This window comes from Nilaparvata lugens, chromosome 8 (genome assembly GCF_014356525.2).
Source record: "Nilaparvata lugens isolate BPH chromosome 8, ASM1435652v1, whole genome shotgun sequence".
NCBI lineage: Eukaryota > Metazoa > Arthropoda > Insecta > Hemiptera > Delphacidae > Nilaparvata > Nilaparvata lugens.
The window spans coordinates 38,954,724-38,976,858 of NC_052511.1; positions in this window are offsets into that span (position 1 = coordinate 38,954,724).

The window sequence follows — 22,135 nt, forward strand, 5'->3', positions numbered from 1 at the left end:
CATGTAATTTTAATTTATTTGTAAAATAGCATAATATTATAATCTAGAATATTTATTTTGTGAGTTTTTATTTTGTATTTTGTTTTTATGGGAATAATGATGTTTTAAAAAAAATGTCTCTTATCCACAGAGAATGTCTCCTATCCACACAATACCAGGCGCACACCAACGCAAAAGTATTGTTGTGCGGAAATTTGCCGTGCGCAGAACTTGCCGTGCGGCAATTTAATACCATTGCGGTGTATGTGCTGGCGCAAACCAATGCGTTGCAAAATATTCCCTTGCGAATAATTCGCAGCTTTTGCTACATGCAGCATTTGCAGCGCTTTTTGTGTTGCGATTTTTGTAGAGAGTTCTGGAACTACACTAGTTTCGTCTGCCTTGTGAACAACATAAGTCAACTCGAATATTCCCGCGCTCCACATTGCGATTATTTCGCTTCCCAGTGTGCGTGCCCCAATAATTCGAAACGAAAACTTCGTTTGGAGACCACAGTCTGAATTCTTGAAAATTCCGCAACGAATTCGTACGCATCGGTGTGCGCATACCTTAAATTGGCAACGCTTTAATTTATTTAGATGGAGGGCCAAGTCTCAACTTATTTTATACAAACTGTAATAATTATTGAGAAATTTATTGAATTGGTGCAAAACTTTAGAACGGATTTTAAACGTAAGCGCAGTTTGAATCTTGTACGAAGCTTCCAGGCTAAGGATTACTAATAAATGAAATATCGTATGCATATTCTCAATTCCCATCTGCATGTAGATTCCTGTGTAACTGTGGAAATTCTAGATTAACAACCAAAGTTAGTAGACAGTCTGTCTACTAACGATGATTAACAACAGCTGAAGACTTCATAAAATTTTCTAGAATACACAACTCTTTCAAGTCCAATAGCTTCAAAACCATTTCGAACCTTGATCAAAGTTTCACTCTGAGAACCATTGAAACATCCAGTACAATACTAGATGAGATGCAGCTCTCTTTTAATGAGAATCCGCAGAGTTAAAGAATGAACCGTGAACTTTTATCAGCAGCATATCATCTGGAGATGCTGATGAACCTGTTTGAACAGAGGCTTTTTCTGGTCGGCTAGATTAATCTGGTCCAAACTAGAGCAGAATAGATAGCCAGGGAGACTAGGGTGAGACAAGGAGAGATTTTTGGGATGGAAGTTGCGTGATGATGGTAAGGGGTGGGGAATGATATAGAATGGTAAGTTATATGATGGGTGGGGGGTGGAAGATGATTGGAAAGAAGGGGGTAGAAGCGGAGAAAGGGGTAGAATGAGGGGAAAGGGGGTAGAAGAGGGAAAGAGGGGTAGGAAAAGGGAAGAGGGCGTGGAAAAAGAGGTGAGGGGGTGGAAAAATAGAAGAAGGGATAGAAAATGAGGCAAAAAGGGTGGGAAAGGAAGTAAAAAAAGGGAAGAGGATGTGGAAGAGGGGTAGGAGGGGCTAGAAAAGGGATAAGAGAGGGTAGAAATAGATAAAAAGTGGAGAAAGAGAGAAAAATGAGAAAGAGAAAGTGGAAAAACGATAAAAGGTGATAGAGAGGGTACAAGAAGTCAGTTGGTGAGGGGACAGAGGGGATAAAAAGAGGAAAAGAGAGAGATAGAGCGGGTGAAAGAGGAAACGATAGGGAGAATTGATAAAGGCAAGAGGATGGAGCAGAGGGGGTACAGAGAGGATGATATGGGGGATTATGAAACGATGATAGGGTGTAAAAAGGGAAAATGGGTAGTAAAGAAGGACATATTATAGTAAAGAATGGAAGATAGGGAGTAGAGAAGCAAAAATACGTGATAAAGAAGGGATGATAGGGGATTGAGAGGGGATATCAGGGGCAAGGAGGGGCAAGGAGGGGTAGATAGGAGGTACACCAGGGAGGGAGAGCAGCTAGAATAGAGGAGGTAGGGAGAAGAAAACCTAGAACCTAGAATAGGGGTTAGAGGGTGAAAAAGGGACAGAGGAGCTGGATCAGGGATGATAGGGGTAGAAGAGGGATAGAAGAGCTGGAACAAGGGAGATTGGGGTGGAAGGGTGTAGAAGAGGGGATGAGAGGGGCTAGACCAGGGACTGGCTGCAGCCAGCGGTTATTGTACTCTATCGATTTACCCGGAAAACTACCAAGCAGCCCCTTGGTGCTGTGTGCAACAGAGAGGTCACTCTCACTTCTAGCACTGCTTTCTCTCACTTTCATCTTCTTTTTCGTAACTTTCTCCACTTTTTCTGCTCTGCACTCTCGGGGCTTTCAGTATTTCTGGAGATTTGAGATCACCATCAACTTCTGGGTATCCTAAACTCTAGAATCCAGTCCCTTTTTACAGTTTCCACCATTCAAACTGTTCCCTTCTTCTATGTATCATCTCTGCCCTGTCCCTCCACTTTCCCTCTTCTTATCTCTTTCTCTCTCATACTGTACCCACCTCTTCTTTTTCCTGATTACTTGTTACAATCATTTCTCTTTCATCTACCATCTTTCATCTCTCTTTCATTTTCTTTTTCTTGGTCTGTCAACATTTTCCCACTAACTCTTCTTTATCTCTCATGCACTTTATCTTTGCCTGGCTCTATCCCTTTGTGCGCTCTGTTCCTTTTTCTACTATGTCTTTCTTATTTTTTGCTCTTCGTCTATTACTTTCACTTTTCTGCTTCCTTTTTCTTTTTCCTCTTCCTCTATATTCATATCCACCTCTCCCACTCAACCTTCACATTGTTAATTTATATTTTTTCTTCATTTCTTCTCCTGTTTTTCAATTTTAATTTTTCTTGACCCTCTTCTATTCTTTCCCAATTTTCCACTACTTTTCTGTCTATCTTAACTTTATTTAACTTGTTCCACCTGTCTCCTTTTCTACTCTCCTCCAACCTGACTTATTTTTTTCTCACTTTCCTCTATTATCTATCTCGTTTATCTATCTATTTTTCTCTCCTCAGTTATCATTATCTCTTTATCTTTGTATCTTTTTTCTTTTTTTCTCTTATTCTCTATTCATATCTTGCTTCTCTCTTTTATCTCCTCTATCTCTCTATAAGGGCATCTCCTCTACGACCTAATAAATGTATATAATCAATCAATCAATCTCTACTCTCTCTTCTCTCTCACACTCGCTTTCTTTTTCTTTCTTTCTCTCTCTCTATCTTGTGATTTATATAAAGAGATCTAAACTAATCTCTCTCTTTCTTCTCATTAACTCTCCTCTTTTCTTTCCTGTTTCTTCCCTGTCACTTTTATTCCCCTTTTTCTATAATTTCACTACATTCCTCTCCCAGTTATTCTTCATCAGTTTGTTTGCACACTCTATCTCTCTTCATCCCTTGTTTTAACTTGGCCGACACTCGCCGTTTATCTCTCTCGGCCGGATGCGCAAACGTCAATCAGCCTCCAATCTCCGATCAGCAATGTTGGTTCTCACGCGTGATTGGTGATCACGTTCTCCATTCAAGCTGCTGTCAATCTTCAGTGCTTTATCTATTTTCAAATTAAAAATTCTCCAGTAAACGCAAACTTTCATCTTCCTATTCAACCCACAAATCGAAGTTTAGTTGAAAATTCTCCAATAAATGCGAACGTTCCACTTCCTACTGAGCCTTAAAAATTGACAAAGCTACTCAAATAAGGTTTTATATAAAAGAGCAATAAAAGTAATAAAGTTAACTCAACTTCATTCATCGGATCAGTTCCCTATCATTGATTAGCTCCTTCCTCATTCCCACAATAGCATTCAATAAGAACAATTTATTAAGTTATGTTTTCTGTGTATATAGTATAACAGCCTATCCTAAGTGATATTCACAATAGATGTTCAGCTTTAGTTGAATGAAACCTTGGTGTTAACAATTATAAGGAATGCTGAAACTTTAAAGTGAATCCCACTATAGTAATTTTTATCATGGGCTATAGCTGAGATGTAAGTCCTTTCCAATATCTCAATTTTCTCTAAAACGTTCAATCCCAAAATTTCAATTATAGATTGTTCTCTTCTCTTGTGGTCCCACCCACGACCAAGACGGAACCAAGGCAATACTAAGGCAACATCAAAGCAACACTAGGGCAATACTAAGGCAACACTCCACGACCAAGACAAAACCAAGGCAACACTAAGGCAACATCAAGGCAACACCAAGAAAACACCAACGCAACACTAAGGGGAGCACCAAGGCAACATTAAGTCAACACCTGCATAAATTGTATTCTAGACACTCCTTTCTATTTCTAATATTGAGTACTCTCACTGATATACAGTAAATTATAACAGTATTATAACAGTAAATTAATTGAATGTTTCAAAATGTATTAGAGACTTTTTCCACCAGTAGATATGTGAAACTGTGTTGATTTGTTGTTTTTTAACAATCAAAATTTAGAATAGGATCAATGTTCTGAAAAATAATTTGATGACTTTCAAAAATTCTCATTCATAAATATATCTAATTCATGTCTGATGCATCTAACTCCATAGATTTTAATGAATCGAACCACCCATAAATTTCTACAAGGAAGTATCATGTTCAATTATTGTATTTAGGTTCTCCAATTGAATATATAATTTGTTTGAAAACGAATCAATATTGTAAAAAACACTAATTAATTTGAGTTACTAAGATCGAATTTAAAGATTGGTAATCAAGGCAAAACTCAACTGTCATTGGACGAGACTAGCCAGTATTCCAAATAAGATTATGTCATTCTTGGGCGTGTCTTGACTCGACCAATAACCGTAGAGCTCAAACTTCATTGGTCAACAGCTAATGGCCAATCGTGGGGCTTCATCCATACCATTCATTCTGCTGCTCAATGTTTAAGCATGCAGTTAACTAGAGATTGATAGGGGCGTAACAACCGAAACTAGTATCTCAAATTGCTTTAATAGATTTTTGGGTCGACAGTTATAAGTCGGTTTCAGTCAATACGGATATGTAACAAAACCTCACCTTTACAACAATACCGCAGAAAGTTGTTTCTATGATACATGTATATTCTTATATGTATATTACTAAAATGCACCATATATGTTTCACTGAAATATCTATCATTCCTCCTACCTCCTTATTGATTAGTTTATTGTATATTCACTAGACTGAATAATCTTCAAACTACTTCCATTACAGATTGCAAGCATCCAAATCTCTTTTAATTTCCTCACTATCTGGTCACTCTCACTCACACTCTTTCTGTCTCTATTTTTTATCTCAATATCTCTCTTTTCATTTTCCTATTTTCCATCCCTTCTCTCTGTCTCCCCATCATTCTTTAACTCAAACACACACACTCTTTCTCTCTCTATTTTTTCTCTCTCCCTATCTCTCTTTTCATTTTCCTATTTTCCATCCCTTCTCTCTGTCTCCCCATCATTCTTTAACTCAAACACACACACTCTTTCTCTCTCTATTTTTTCTCTCTCCCTATCTCTCTTTTCATTTTCCTATCTCCCATCCCTTCTCTGTCTTCCCATCATTCTTCAACTCACACATACACACACACTCCCACTCTCTCACTCTCTCTTTCTCACTCTCTTTTGATCTTCCTCTTTTCCACCTCGTCTCTGTCTACCTTCATCCTTTAGCTCACACACTCTCTCACTCTCTTTTTCTTTTTCACTCAATGATTCTACAACCTCTCTCTTACCCACCATAATCTATTTTCCTTCTCAACCAACTCAACCGTTTTCTCGATCTAGTCGCAGCCAGCATATAAACCCATATTATAGGCTTGACTGTGTTCCGTTGCCAGCTACAAGCCCCGACTTGTTTGTCTGGTCTGGTCGTCTCATTTCGCTTGCGACTAGCAGTTTCGCTGAAATTGGATTGGATTTGACATGGAAATGGCTGTTTCGTTCGGAATAGCCGCCTGCCTCTAGCCGAATCTCCACATGCGTTCTGCCTCACAAAATGACATGGATTTCGTTTCATTGAAGTCTGGACCAGATCAATATACGGTTACAAGAAAATGGAATAGCTTGGATTAAAATAGCTCTTATGAATCAAGTTAAGAGTCAATGAAAAGGAATTGCTATTTCAATGTAATTAATTTTCAACAATTAATCAATAAACATATAATAATAGAATGATTGAGAATGAAAAAAATCTTGTGTGGCGCACTCACACAACTTTCCTTGACGTTATGAAAATTTCCATTATACTCGTAAGTTTGCATTTAAATAATAACATTTCCTCGAATTTCGAGCTCATTTCAATTTTAGGTGAAGATGTTACTGGACATTAATTGTAGAGATTTGCATGCTCAATCTTTTCCACTTGGAATGTTCCGTTTAAATTGTATCTGAAGCCTGATAAATGGAAATCTAAAATCAAACTTTGCATAGCTCCTGAAATTTTTACAGATATAGTACTTGTGGTAGTTGGTAGAGCTTATCAATGACTATTTTAGTTATAAATTTGATCAAAATCGTTGAAGCCGTTTTTGAGAAAATCGCGAAAAACCCTGTTTTTGACATAATTTTCGCCATTTCAGCCGCCATCTTGAATTGTCGGATCGCCATCTTCGTGTCGGATTCTTATAATGTAAAGACCTCAAGTTCCAAATTTCAAGTCATTCCGTTCATTGGGGATGAGATATCGTGTACACAGACGTACATACACACTCATACACACAAACATACATACAGACCAATACACAAAAAACTTTTTTGGACTCAGTGGACCTTGAAACGTATAGAAATTTGGGTACCTTAATTTTTTGGAAAGCAATACTTTTCTTGCTTATGATAATAGGGCAAGGAAATAAAAAACAGGCTTAACAGCACTTACTATTTTATTTCTGAGTTTTTATTAGGCCTACAAATTTGTCCAAGAAAGTTTATGCTTCTTTAGCACTTCCAAACACAGTTCAATATAATGATTGATTATCTCAGTAGCAAGGGAATAAAATGCATGGATTCAATTTTTATCACAGTAACAAGGAAATAAAATGCATGGATTCAATTTTATTTTAGTAAAGAAACATTGACGAGGAACGGTGGCAGTTCTAGTACTCTGCAATACTATATCAATACGCCTTTCCTATTGAGAATTATTGATTTGATGGTTTATGTTGAAGTTTGGAACCAATCAATTAAATTATAAGAATGTGGAATAGCAATAGTTTATTGAAGTAAATACTCAATGGAGAGGAATTATGGTAATAATTGTGAAAGGGAATAGTATTATGTCGGTCCAGCTCCTACATAACCAGCTAATTCCTATTTCAAATGATAAATGAGAATTGCAAATAACTTTGAAGCTCTACGAACTGTAAATCACTTCCAAGTCATAGTTTTTGTTGTCCAACGATTCCTTTCAAATACATGAAAGACTGTTTTCTCATAGTTTCATTTCTCTCATGTGAAATTGATTTAGACTGTTAATTTATGTTACTTTAGATAACCATTCAGTCATCTAGACGTGTTATGTTACTTTAGCCTGTTGGTACACTCTCAGCTGATGATAATGTAGTCATAATTTACTATAGTGAGGTCCACGTTATAATGGCAGTGAGGAAAGATAGGAGATAAACGTTGCCAAGTCTCTCCATTTTGCCACTGAGTGTACTCAGCTGTTACTCAATTCATCCCATTAAATTTGATCTAATAATAATTATCATTTCCTTGATTACATAATCAATTTAATGTCAAATTAATCAAGAAAATATATTTTTCATTATTTGATTAAAAATTTGCTTTCATAACTAGGATCAGATTTTTTTATACAAACCTGAAATGGCGGCTAATTTAAAAAGCTGTGATACAACAATCTGAATTTTAAAACAACAGAAATTAAGTTATTTGGTAGGTATTCTATTCCAATTTCTTTTAAAAATGATAGAAAAATAGAAATCTTATTTAAAATAAGTAATTTCAATGGAAATAATTCTGAAATAACCTTTTAATATTATTTATACCGGTACGAGTAGGTCTAACCTATAAGTGAAGGCTAACTGAAGCATGGATGAAGTCTAGGATGGTTAGTTATCAACTTTTAAAATGTCATTTCAGGTATTTTAATTTGTGTTTCTCATACGGTAATGTCTAAAAATTATTTAATTGTTTCAAAAATACATTTTAAATCAATTATATGACTTGTGTACTCACGTATTTCGATAGAATGAAGAAAAAAATGGCGACTGATAATGAATTGTTTACTTTTGTACAGTCACAAAAGTAAAAATAAAATATTCTGGCAAACTGACAATATTGCAAAGCTAGAGAGAGATAGCGCTATCTGTTTTGTTGTATGATAGAAAAGGACAGCAACAGTATTGTCAATCTTACACTGCCATTATAACATGGACCTCACTATCAGTCCGATATCAATCTTGATTCAGATGGAAATTCCCGGTTGAGAATTCATTTTACTTTCCTTGCCCTATTACCATAGGTAAGGAAAGTATTGCTTTCCAAAAAAATTTAAGGTACCCTAATTTCATGTTTTCTATACGTTACATTAATTTCTTTGCCCTATTATTATAGGTAAGGAAAGTATTGCTTTCCAAAAAAATTTAAGGTACCCTAATTTCATGTTTTCTATACGTTTGGTCCCCTGAGTCCAAAAACATGATTTTTTGAATAGTAGCAATCATCGAATTTCCATCAATGGGAATTACTACAGATTACAGATGAAAATTACATTTAGGGATTTTAGGAATATTGCATTTATTCAAAAATTAATTTCCATCTAGCTGTTTACCCTGTTGTCAATATTTGCAGTAGCCTTCGGGCAGAAGTCTTCGGGGTGATTTACAGCATTTTATTTGGATTTTCGTTTAATAATAATTAATCTTGATTAAGATATTTTTAAAAATAAAATCTCAAGAAGGATCACTCATCAAGAACGGATTTTGATGGAATTATCTAAATTTATGAAAGGTTTGTGAGTTACATTGAAAGGCGTAGACCAGATATCATTTGACAAAGCCGTAGAGTTTGGCGTGATAATATCGACTAAAACTGAGTACATTGTCATGTAATAGCAATTACAGAACAGCGAAATGTCATGTTACACTCAATGTGACAAAATGTGAGAGCATTGTGGGCTTATTCCGTAACATTTAATAGACAATTTTTATCAGAATGTATCTAGGTACAAAATCAATAGTAGACTCCATCACTTTATGAATATGGTATTATAATACTTTGATTAAAAATTATATGAAATTTAGAATAATGCTGCAAATTTCTGCATTACACAGGTACGCTGAACAGCAACAAGCTTTGAAACATAAAGGATTGAAACACAGAATTGAAAAACAGAATTTTGATTTTTTATCCATATTTCACTTTGATTATAAATTAGAAGAAATTTAGAATAGTGCTGCAAATTACAGCATTAAACAGGTACATATAGATAGCACAACAACAAGCTTTGAAACATAGAGGCTTCTTGCACCCTGATATCATGAAAATCGATAACGCTCTTGGTCCACAGAGAAGTCTACAAGGACGAACTTGCCAAATAAATCATGTTACAAGAGATGAAAGGCACTTAGCAAGTGAAGAGAGAAGAAACTACTCCGCGTGAGTCACCACTTTTACCGGGAAGCTTTTGAGGGTCGACAGAGAGAGTGGAAGAGAAACAGAGAGAGATAGAATGAGAGTAAGAGAGAGAATTTTGCTGAACCCGGAGAAGTCCCGGAAGTGCGGATTTTGGGTGGGTGGGTCTTTGAGTCGCTCCATCAAAGTCCCCAAAAGAGCCTCCCTTTCTATTACAAAAGAGAATGTCAGAATCACCCTCATCGATCATGATTATTGGAAATTGGTAGTGCGATATTTTTCTGAAACGTAGCCAATTAGTGTGACCTTGGGTAAGATAGGAAGTGTGTCGTAGTGAGAAGCTGTGAAATGCTCTAATCTTACACAATAATGGTTCTAATACTCATGCGTTTTTATTCGTATACAGTATATTTTGACAGGTTTGAGTGTTGAACATATTCATGCTGATGGAATAATGAATGACCTTGCCTATATCAGCTATCGCGTTTCATGCTATCAAGGCAGCAAATATATCGATATCAGTATCATAGTGAATTTTAATTCATAAAACTTTAGTTCAGATTTTCTTTGTAGAATATTGCTCTCACTCACTCTTGATAGTGTATCATTGTTGAGTTGTCTCTTGCAAGCCTATGGTTGTTCAAGTTTTGGCCTCGTACAAACGCATCACGTCTCTGGGACAGATACTACTACTTGACAAGCACACCGTATTTACTCAAACCTCCATGGGAGTCAACTATCATCATTGGTTAGTGACTAGCTGCATAGACAAAAGATAGGTTTTCCGAAAAAATTAAGGTACCCTAATTTCTAAATTTCTATACGTTTCAAGGTCCCCTGAGTCCGAAAAAGTGGTGTGTGTGTGTGTGTGTGTGTGTGTGTGTGTGTGGTGTGTGTGTGTGTGTGTGTGTGTGTGTGTATGTGCGTCTGTGTACTCGATATCTCATCTCCCAATTAACGGAATGATTTGAAAAAAATTGGAACGTAAGGTCCTCATACTATAAGGATCCGACACGAACAATTTCGATCAAATGCAATCCAATATGGCGGCTAAAATGGCGAATATGTTGTCAAAAACAGCTCGAAAACGGCTCCAACGATTTTGATCAAATTCATACCTGAAATAGTCATTGATAAGCTCTATCAACTGCCACAAGCCTCATATCTTTAAAAATTCCAGGAGCGCTACCCAATCTATGCAAAGTTTGGTTTTAAATTTCCAATTATCACGCTTCAGATACAATTTAAACAAAAAAATTCAAGTGGAAAAGATTGAGCATGAAAATCTCTTCAATTAATGTTCGGTAACATTTTCACCTAAAATTGAAAATAAGCTCGAAATTCGAGAAAATGTTATTATTTCAATTACAAACTGTTGGCAACTGTTGATTCTATTAAATCATCCACTATGAAGAGATAGCAAACCTCGTGTGTCTCCAGCCTTATGGTCTTGTCACCAGCTGGCTTGGATCTTTGAATAGTAGACTTGAGATGCGCGGGAACACTAGCGTCAGGTGATAAATTTTCATAATGGCAAGGAAAGTTGTGTGAGTGCGCCACACCAGATTTTTTCGTGAAGCCATGTGACGCTGGTAGTCTCTTATACTGTGCCGTTCTTACACTCTCACCCGGCTAAAACAGATAGACAGTAGTCGACAGTAATCGGTTTTAAATTTTGAACATAACGACGTATACCATGGTATATCTTTTTATTCTATGTTTTATTTTTATGCTAGCTGGTACTATAGTGAGTCTCACGTTATAATGGTAGGAGTGAAGAAAGATAGAACAGCGTTACCGATTCTCTGCCATGCCACTGCCTTCTATGGAAGGTAGCTGATACCGGTATATCGTATGCAATATTAACTGTTCATTATTGATTTGAATAATCAATTATATTTTATACGTCAAGAAAATATATTTATTGATCAAAATATAAATATAAAATTATTAAATAATAAATTTTCATAATTGAGAATGAATATTTTGTTATATAATTATATTACTACATTGTTGAAACACGATCTGGCAACGTAGCGGAGCTAGAAATGCATATCGCTATCTGCTTTGTCAAATGATAGACAAGGATGGCCACACCAAAAATAAAATACTGCAATTATAACGTGGACCTCACTATAGCATCGTTTAAGGGCGTTTACTATTGGTTTTGTTAAAATGTTTTTCCTAATTGATCGTTGTTTGACAGTTTGGGCGTGTCTTGCTTGTATTGACCAATGCCAGTAGAGCTCAACGCTCATAGGTCAACAGCTACTGGCCAATCGCATAGAGCTTCACCCATTTCATATATTCTGCTGCTCAATGTTTATGTTTTCAGTTTACTAGATATTGATAATGGTGTAACAATCGAAACGATTATTTCAAATTTTAAATGAATTAATCACTCACTTTGACAACGAGATCTTTCGGAAGGTTCGCCATCTTCTTGGTTGTCAACCAATTCATTTATTTTAAAATATCTGACTGCTAGTCGTTTTTTCTAATAGCAAAAAGTGATTTAATAGTAAGCAGTTCGTGATGGTAAACAACATTGAAGAATCAAATTTCAATACATTAGTGGTTTTGTTTATATCAAATAATTATATTTCAATAAGGATACCGGTATCTGATCTACCACAATATTACTTTCACAACAACATGGAAGAATACTACATTTCCTAATAAGCTTTTCCAAGCCTCTAAAGCTATACTTACTTAGAAAAAAAACACTTAAAAATGATTTTGTTATAGCTTTCTTGCACGATGAAAAGCTAAAATTGGCTGATATTAATCTATCGCCGAAAGTTCTATTGAAAGTGAATTAGATAGCCTAGAATTCTATTCCAGGAATCTTCTAGAAATATCATGATAGTTTGTGGTAAAAGCACGCAGTAGCCTAGTTACTGTGATATCCTAAGATATCATCGTAGATTTCGAGTCATTGAATTTATCAAGATTTCCCTCAAGATATGAGATTTCTCTACCAATTTAAACATTCATTGACAACGATCTATTGTATAGTATTCATTCATCATTCACCTGAGAATGTACTTAACGTATAACTGTAAAAGCAATAAGCAATAGATTTACCGTTCATGTTAACAGCGATGAATCATCAGAATTCAATTTTATAGTTATGAAATGAAATCATAGAACAAACTCTTCAGAATTGGAACTACTAAAGAAAAGTGAACAAAAAACTTGTCAACAGTAAATAAGTTTCACAATAAGTAACAATCAATAATTGATAAGAAGCTTCACAGTTCAAATTTGGAATTACTACAATCATAGATATAGGTCATGAAGATAGATTCACTTCAAGTTGTCAGCATTCCATATAAATAACATCAATGCTTCCCATTCAATCAATGTTGACAGTTGAAAGTGCATCTTACTTCAACTGATTACACAACCATAGTCATAGGGTCATAGGTATTTTATTTTATAAAATATAAACTATGGATAACCATTGTGTATGAGCTATGTGAGTAATAGATTTACCGTTGATAGTAAAGACTATCACTATCTGCAATAGTTCTGACTATAAACACTAATAATAATTAATTATAAAACAGTAATTATAAACCCGTAATCAATTGCCAATCAATTACTCATACTCAACTAAAAAACACTCAAGTTTGGTGAATAATCATTGAGAATGAGGCATTCAGACACTGAATTTCAGTGTGTGTGAGAGATCAGTTTTAATGTTCACACTCAATTATTACTTACTAGCAGGTAGCCCGAGCTCCTGAAAACTTGATCTACCAAGATCTTGAAGAGTTTTAAATAGACCTATTATAACCATCCTCGGTAAATGAGGAATCTACATGCAAAGTTTCAAGTTCATCAGTTTATACGTGATGATGCATCATTCGTGAATTTCCTATACCGTACGTGTATAAGCCAATTATTTTCTTTATTGTATTATAGATTACAACCATAGAGAAACAATGGCATAAGTAGATATCCCATGTTATAGGGCGTTTATGTCGTAACTTCTACTGTTATCTCAAGCCGCTAGTACATGAAATTCTTTCCCGTGAAGCTGTGTGACGCTGGTAGTCTCTCATATTGTGCCGTTCACTCTCACCCCAACAAAACAGTAAAATTCGACGATAATCAACAGTAATCGGCTTGAGATAACAGTAAAAGTTGCGACATAAATGCCCTATACCATGGGATATCTACTTACGCTATTGTTTCTCTATGTTACAACTCAGTGAATAAGCAGTATAATCATAAATATGTATACTCAGTGTCAGTGATAGTAATTAGTAGTGATTCATAAGAACTTTTATAACCAGTGCTTCTTCATCACATCAATAGTTCATCAGATCTTATCATATCCATACTAAATTTGAATTGAGTTGTTCGAGTAAGTTTAGATTGAATTGAATATCCGGATCAGAAAAAAATAATCATTTCTCAATAATATTACTTTGATTCAATAATTCTATTTTATGCAGGCAAACTCTTCATAGAAAGGTCAGTAGAAAGTGTATAGTATGTTCTTGTATGAACTGGAATTGCAACACAATACTTTGTCTTCTTCAGCTCAGTCTCATATCATTACAATAATGATATTCATAGAATCAGCATTGAAACTCAAACGTTGTACAGATATAACTATCTAATTAGAATAAGGCAACATATTGTGCCATCATTTCATCATGAATAAATTCAAAAGCACCTCTCTCTGAAATTTTCTACTCTGATTCAATTCTATTTTATGCAGGGAAACTCTTCATAGAAAGGTCACTACAAAGTGTATAAAATGTTCTTGTATGGAATGGAATTGCAACACAATACTCCTTTTTCAACTCAGTCTCATCTCATTAAACAAAAATGATAATCATAGAATCAGCATTGAAACTCAAATGTTGTACAGATATAACTGTCCTATTCGAATAAGACAACATATTGTGCTATTATTTCATCATAAATCAATTCAAAAGCACCTCTCTCTGAAATGTTACGGTATAGAATATGAATGTCAATTCGCTCAGTTTTCTGTATTGTTTTATGAAGTTTCATGTGATTCTAGAGCTACATGTTTGACCTACAGTAGCTATATAACTGTTATAAAGTTACTGTAGTTTGACCCTGTAACAGTTTCTCATAAAAAATAAACATGTTTTTCTTGTAGTAAACAGTTGATAAGTAGAGTTTCGCAGTGTTTTCTGACCTCTCATCAAACAACGCAATAGATCCACCTTGGTTACCGCATATTACGAAACTACCAAAACATTTTCAATTCTATTGTCAACAAAACATCAATCAATGAAAGGAACTTTATTAGAGAAAGCTAACTCAATTTCATTGCCCTACCTTGTCGCTTGTATGTGCGTATCAACACGAACGAAAACAGCCAAGTGAGTGTTCAGTTCGCGCGCAAAATTTTCAAATCGCTCTTTCGAAGTCCTCTTGCTTGCTGCGAGGTCGTGACTCGACTGAGGACAAAGCACAGCGACGAAGCACCGGCTAAGCACTCGGGGGGCACGAGGGGGCACCCTGGCCGTGGGAAGGGGGGTAGAGGGGACGAACTTTGAGAGTGGAGAGAGGCGTTGGAGTTTGTAGGCCGGCTTGGTTTGGTTTTGCGCAAATTCGTGGCGGTGAGGTGAGGAGACAGAGAAAGGAAGAGACTGATAAAAATAGAGAGAGTATGTGAGAGAATGAGTGAGGAAAGCACTCAGCCAACACCAATCTCTGAGGCAAATGGAAAATGTTATTTTGTAAACGAATCGTCCGCTTTTACTTGTCTGAATGATCGGCAGTAACATCGTTCGTTCGTAAATAATAATGTCATTGTGAGACCATTCAGTTGAGCGTATCTCCATGTTTTTTAATCCAATTCTTTCACATGATGACGTTTCTAAGAGTGATACGATTTGTTGTGTTGTTAGTGACAGTGCCCGAAGATAAAATTATACAAATTCTGTATTTAAGTTTGGTTCATTGTCTAACTTACTACTGTGACAGATTATTCAATAGTCTTTCATATAATTTAGTATTCTTTCCTCTATGCTACTGTATATCCAAAAAGTTGGAAATTATAAATAAATTATTGATAATATCAACTCTTGTTTCATCAAGTTACTTTCGTTTGAGCTATGTTTACATCTACCCAAGATTGAATATAAAATACTTGTTATTGTCAAAATCCCTGATTATTAGACCAATTTGAGATGAACGTTTATATCCAAAAGTTACATTGATAATATCAACTCTTGTTTCATCAAGTTAGTGTCTGAAACTTTTGTTTGAACTATGTTTAGATCTTCCCGAGATGCTAGAATAAAAACCACTTGTTATTGTCAAAATGACTGATTTGTTGAAACAATTTGAGATGAATGTTTGGGTCGTTACTTCATTGTCAATCAGTGGTTTTGACGAAAGCTATATCAAGCTGTTTTCAACCAATATGGACGGACATCTACTATACTATAATATCACCTTTTTAACAACACAGAATGTGCCGTATATATTTTTTTGGCTTTCAACTCTTCATAGTGAATCTTTCGAATAATTGAGAATGGTTACATACCATACATATGTTAAGGTGCGTACAGACTTTCGCTCTGCTCAGCAATCGAACGTCACTCGAGCAGATCGATTGATGATCGACCAGGGAGCAAGAGTGGAACGCGAGAACAGCTAACGTCTCCCGTAACGTTCATGATCGGAGCGATTGCGGAGCGAGTGCGGAGCGTGCGCGGAGCGTGTTGGAGGAGCGTATATCTGTACGCATCTTTACAGTTTCATGCATATGTATCTGTCATTATAAGGATACAGAGAAGACTTTCCTCTATTCTTAGTTTTTTTCAGTACTTTTTATGAATAATAATAGCAGAGACAAGAATAATATAGTTATTATTTTACTTACTTATCCTTCATCTATGATAATAGTTATTTGTATATCTAGAGTGAAAAGTATGACTTTTTCTCCTTGAGGGAAAAGTTTGAAGCCCGAGGCGAAGCCGAGGGCAACAATTTTCCTGAGGGAGAAAAAGTATATTTCACTCATGATGTACACAACATTTTTCCTCCATCTACATTTTTTTATAGAAACTGCAAATAAAATCATTTTAATAACTTACGTATTGGTGACAATGTTTCCTAACAACATAACCTAAAATCTAAAACCTAAAAACCGGCCATCTGGATCTGATTGGCACTGCCGATTGCGCTATCTAGCAAAAGTTGTAACAATTATATCAGCTGGGTGTCTACCAAAAATGGCTGACTCCAGATCACGCGGTTCAGATTTGAATTGCAGATCAAAAATATTTGTTGGCTGGTATTTTGAATAGAATAAGATATTTTAAAAATTGTATAAATTTTTATTGTCTACTAATATTAAGAATATAATATCATACAAACATATATTTCATGAGTTGATCAAATTTCTGGTTGTGGTATTGAATTCAGTTGGCTCAATGACAGACACCTGTTTATGCTTTCTCATCTGAGCTTAGACCTTCTAACCTATTATAATGTAAGTTTTTAAAATAGAGATGCTTCCCATGTTATTTAAATGGAGTCACTTTTACTCCCTAGGGAGTTTTTTCTGTTTTTTACTACCGAGAGCGAAAAAGTGACACTTTAGTATTATGTTTCAGGGAGTAAAGTAAGTACTTTAGCCAGTAGGTGGAGGAAAATAAATGAATATCACAAATGTGTGTTAATATGGTCGCTATGTTTAGTGAGTATTGTTACCTTTCAGTAATTGATTGAATTTATATGTATTCTTCTTGGAACTTGATTCAAAACATCATAATGAAGGTATGATCAGGATTCAATCCTGAATACGGACACAATCCAGTCAAATGGTCGTTTTTCAGGAAACAGTCCCGAAAGAATTTTTCTCGACGGTTCTATATGTATTTTGGAGCGCTGAATTCGAATCTGAAATTTGCTGACACGCCAGAGGGCGGCTTCACCCCTTTGGGATAATTGCTCACTTTACCTACTTAAGCTGCTTACCTGGAAACTGGTAATCAAAGTAACTGATAACAAGTAAACTGTTTTTACAAGACAAAAAGTTGAATATGCTGTTGAGAATAAGTAAGACCAATGAACGTCTTATAATCATCAGAGGAACATTTGGTGTAGTGCAGTTGGTAATGTCAGTTAGGACAAGGATAACAAGCTCATTAATAATGATTGAGAAGTTAATTTCTTGATAATTGTGATTAATGAGGTAGCTTATATCGAACTAATTCACATCTAATTGTCGGAACGATAAGAGACAATGACGCTGTCTTGACAGTATATTGAAGGGATAGGAACCTATAGTGAGATCCACGTTATAAAGTCGGCATCTGATATTGGTTTACTATCCTTGTCTGTCATTATACAAAGCAGATAGCTCTATCTTTTTCCAAGTCATCACTGGTGCCAATAATTATTGTTTTGTTGACTACGGTATTTGCAAATATTCTGATGATGTTATGATCATGATGATTATGATGATTATCATCATGATGATGATTGATGATTCACCCAAACATTTCATCCAAATGTAAATTTATTATTATATTTTCTTGACGAATAAAATCGACTTGAGATGAAATTGATAATTATTAGCAAAAATCAACAATTAATATCAAGAAGATTTACCGGATAGTACCTATATACAGTTCAACTATATACCTTAGAAAGCAGTGATAAAAGAAAATTGGCTACTCGGCCGTCTCATCATTTCCACTGACTTGATAACGTGAACCTAACTAGGTCATCTACTAGCTGAATGCCGGTTATTTTGCTTCTTATTAATAGTAATTAATTTTCTCAATTTTTGTTTCCAAATAGTAAATATCATAATACTGAATCACCTGATGAGAATGAAACTGCTGTCACTTCTAGAGACAAGACTTTTATCAAGGTGAGTTAATACGACGAAATATTTCATCTATGTACCACCAATTTTTACAGTGATTTTCATTAAAAACATAATTATAGATAAGTAACAACACGAAGGTAAAATGTAATTAATTGATTTTCGAATACAGGCCTAGAATACACTTGAAGTCAATGAAACTTGAAAAACAGTTTAATTAAATGGGACTTTTCTGGTTGCATGCCTATATAATAAATCCAACTTGGGATGGACATGCGCAGCAGAGAAGGCATACAGCGGCAGGGATGCTACGGAGGCTATGTTACCATTGTGTACCGACCAGAGTTCTCTAATTTCCAGTGAGTATTCAAGCGCTCCTGTTCAACTTAGGAAGTTTCCTCTCTGCAATCACAGACTCGACTGACTCTAATCGACAAAATTGACAATCGTGCTTCCACCTATGACTCAATCCATCTCTGCAATTGTCTGATCTCCCTCCATTTCTCAGCGCCGCAAATTCCTCTAAGTCTGAAGTAAATTAGCACGGAGTAGGCCTATAGTCGTGATGATGTATGATGGAGTATTGTTGAATTACAGTAAAACATTCAATTTCTCAACGTGAAAAATGTTCTCAACTCTAAGATTATTCATTGAAAGATGAATAAAACAAAGTAGACTACTAAAGAATCGCGTGCTATCTCTCTCATAAACCAAAATTCTACGTCATGACAAAGATATTACTTAGTATGTTTGTGAACGCTATTTTTATTTTCGATGCTCTTGAAAGTACTTTGCATGTTCACGTTCTACTCTTCTATTTCCCCCTTCCACCACCTACACGTTAAAGAGAGAAAGAACACTGCCCAATAGGGCGGAGCCTTCAATTGAAGGTCATTGGAAATATCTCTTGCTTTCATTTCTTGATTTTCAATATTGATCTATAATCTACTCGTATTTTCCTGTTGTTCATTGGAGTCATTATCACTGAGCCACCTAATAGTACATAACGGCTTTTCTGACATTTTCCATTCTCTCTAATTTTCAAGTTTTTATCTGAGGGTGATGCCCACATACTTTTTACATCAATTAAGAAAGCATTAGTAAGTAAGTAAGATAGCCTTTTGCATGAAGTAACAACATTTTTTAGATGAAACTTTTTGAATTTTTATCAAATTTGATTTGAAATTGGATTTTTATTCAAAATTTATTCATGTAGCATAATATCCATGCGCCACAGCCGACGTGCTAGACTCGAATCCACGACCACCGTGCTGGATTCGAACCCACGACCAGGCGGAGCAAAGCAGACTGAAGATGCGAAGCCTCAGACCTTAGAATCCATAAACCACTAGAGAGAAGAGATATAATTTATAATAAATATAACTATATCTTATACTTATATTTTATCTCTCTTTATACATATAGCTTATACTATAGAATAGACAATCCAGTATAGAAGTTTTCTCTCCTTATACCTTCTTCATCATCCATTACCCACACTTTTAGGATCGATGGCGTCATATCATTAATAAAATAAAAAAACAAACTAATAACACTAATTATTGATCAAGATGGCAAGGATAAAATTCAAATCAAAAATTAATAACCATTTAAGGACTGAGGCCCGGTTGCACAGAAGCCGGTTAAATTATAACCGTGATTATTCTCACGTGAGCCAATCAGAAAAGACGTTTCTGAAAAGACGACTTCTCTGATTGGTTCTCGTGGAATTAAACACGGTTAAAATTTAACCGACGTACGTGCAACCGGTACTTACTCTTTAATTTAATGGCACTTCGGCCAGATATATATATATATATATATATATATATATATTCTTTTATAAAGTATTATTTTCTAGATGCTCTCAGGAAACCAGTCACTGTCCTCTCGAACTCGGGAACACGTTGAGGTCCAACTGTTTCACCCCTGCATGCAGCCTGTTGAAGTAGCATAGTGCTGAGCGCCTATAGCATAGCATACCCGCGATCTCTGGAGGCGCGCCCTGGGGACGTCAAACAGCTCTCGATGCCTATAATGAGGTCCACGTTATAATGGCAGTGGAGAAAGATAGGAGAACATCGTGGCCGATCCTCTGTATTGTCCAATACCTTCTATGAAGGGTAACTGATACCGGTTTATTGATGTAATATCAACAGTTTATTCTCTGTTGTATATCCATACTTTTTCACTGTTAAAATTAATATGAACCAATGTATGGTAAAAACCAATATGAACAATATGAAATTTACAACCACACAAAACAATTTCCCAACAGTCTCCTAAATGATCAAGTAAATTTCTCTTCCCACACACTCTTTGACAAAATAGTCCACAGTTCAACCGCCTCACTAAGTATCCACCAACCCAACCCCCACCACAACCTATTCCACCACCTTCATCCCTTACCACACATAGCCTTGTCATCTGAGTAAATTCCCACAGTCTGATGATCAACAACAGGTCGAAACGATCGTCACTACAAAAGTAAGTGTATTTTCACTTCAAAAGTGTTTTTTAAAATTCAAGTTTAGTTTATTCTCGTTAAAAAAATCAATTATATTTTATTAAGCATGAAATTATATTTTTCAATGATTTCATAATCAAGATTAAAAATATGTTGTTAATTGATTATTAATTCTAATTTGTTGAAAACCGATCTGGCAACAGAGCAAAGCGAGAAAGAGATAACGCTTTCCGCTTTGTTGAATGATAGCAATACAAATTGCTAATCAAACACTGCCATTATAACGTGGGCCTCACTATATAGTGTTGTGGTGATGTAAATCAGACCGAGTTGACAAATGTTGTTGATTCTTCTTGACGTACATAAGGCAAAGAGAAAGAAGGAGGAAGTGGCTGATTACTGTTGGAAAAATTGAAGTAACTGAAGAACTGTTCTACACTGTTTTAATAAACCCAGCCTAGCAAAAATTGGCTTGCAACTTGCAATGAGCAAGTTGTTTGCTTACGGTAATGATCCTGGCAGCCCGTTTTTGTAGCTTCAGTGACCAAAACCGAGGCTGAATGACCCCACATGATTAGTAGACTGTACCGTAGGAGATATGACAGTGGAAGAGTGCATTATACACGATGACAAGATATGCCTCTGTAACATGTCCCCTCAGCTTGAGAACTCGAGTTGTTGCCTTACTTTTCAATCCAACTATGAAATATTATACTAGTAGTCCTGTGAACAGTAGACCTCACGCAGTATTCTCATCCACAAGTACCTGATTGAAACTATAGACCTTATGGAAATACTGCAATTGACTGGCTTCTCCACACATCTGTGTAATCACTTGTCAGCTGATTTATGATGAATAATTCTATAGTCCAATTTTTACTCTAATATTGGCGTATGAAGGAGGCTCCTTTTTCCTTCTATATTATCCTTGAAATGCAAAATTTCCAAAAACCTTGTATATACGTCGACGCGCAATTAAAAAAGGAACATACCTGTCAAATTTAATGAAAATCTATTACCGCGTTTCGCCGTAAATGCGCAACGTATAAACATATCTAAACATTAAGAGAAATGCCAGACCGTCGACTTGAATCTTAGACCTCACTTCGCTCGGTCAATTAATTAAATATTAATTATGATATTACCCATGAGAATACATGCTATGGATAATTATTTTGATTTTTGGATTGCACCCTATGCCAATTAAAAAAAAATATGGGATACTATTTTCAATCACTCAAACATTGACATCATAAAAAATAAAGTATGTGGCTGAGCCTTATTATGCCCTAAAATAATATATTTACTATAGAAAAGGAATTTTCACGTTTTGTTATAG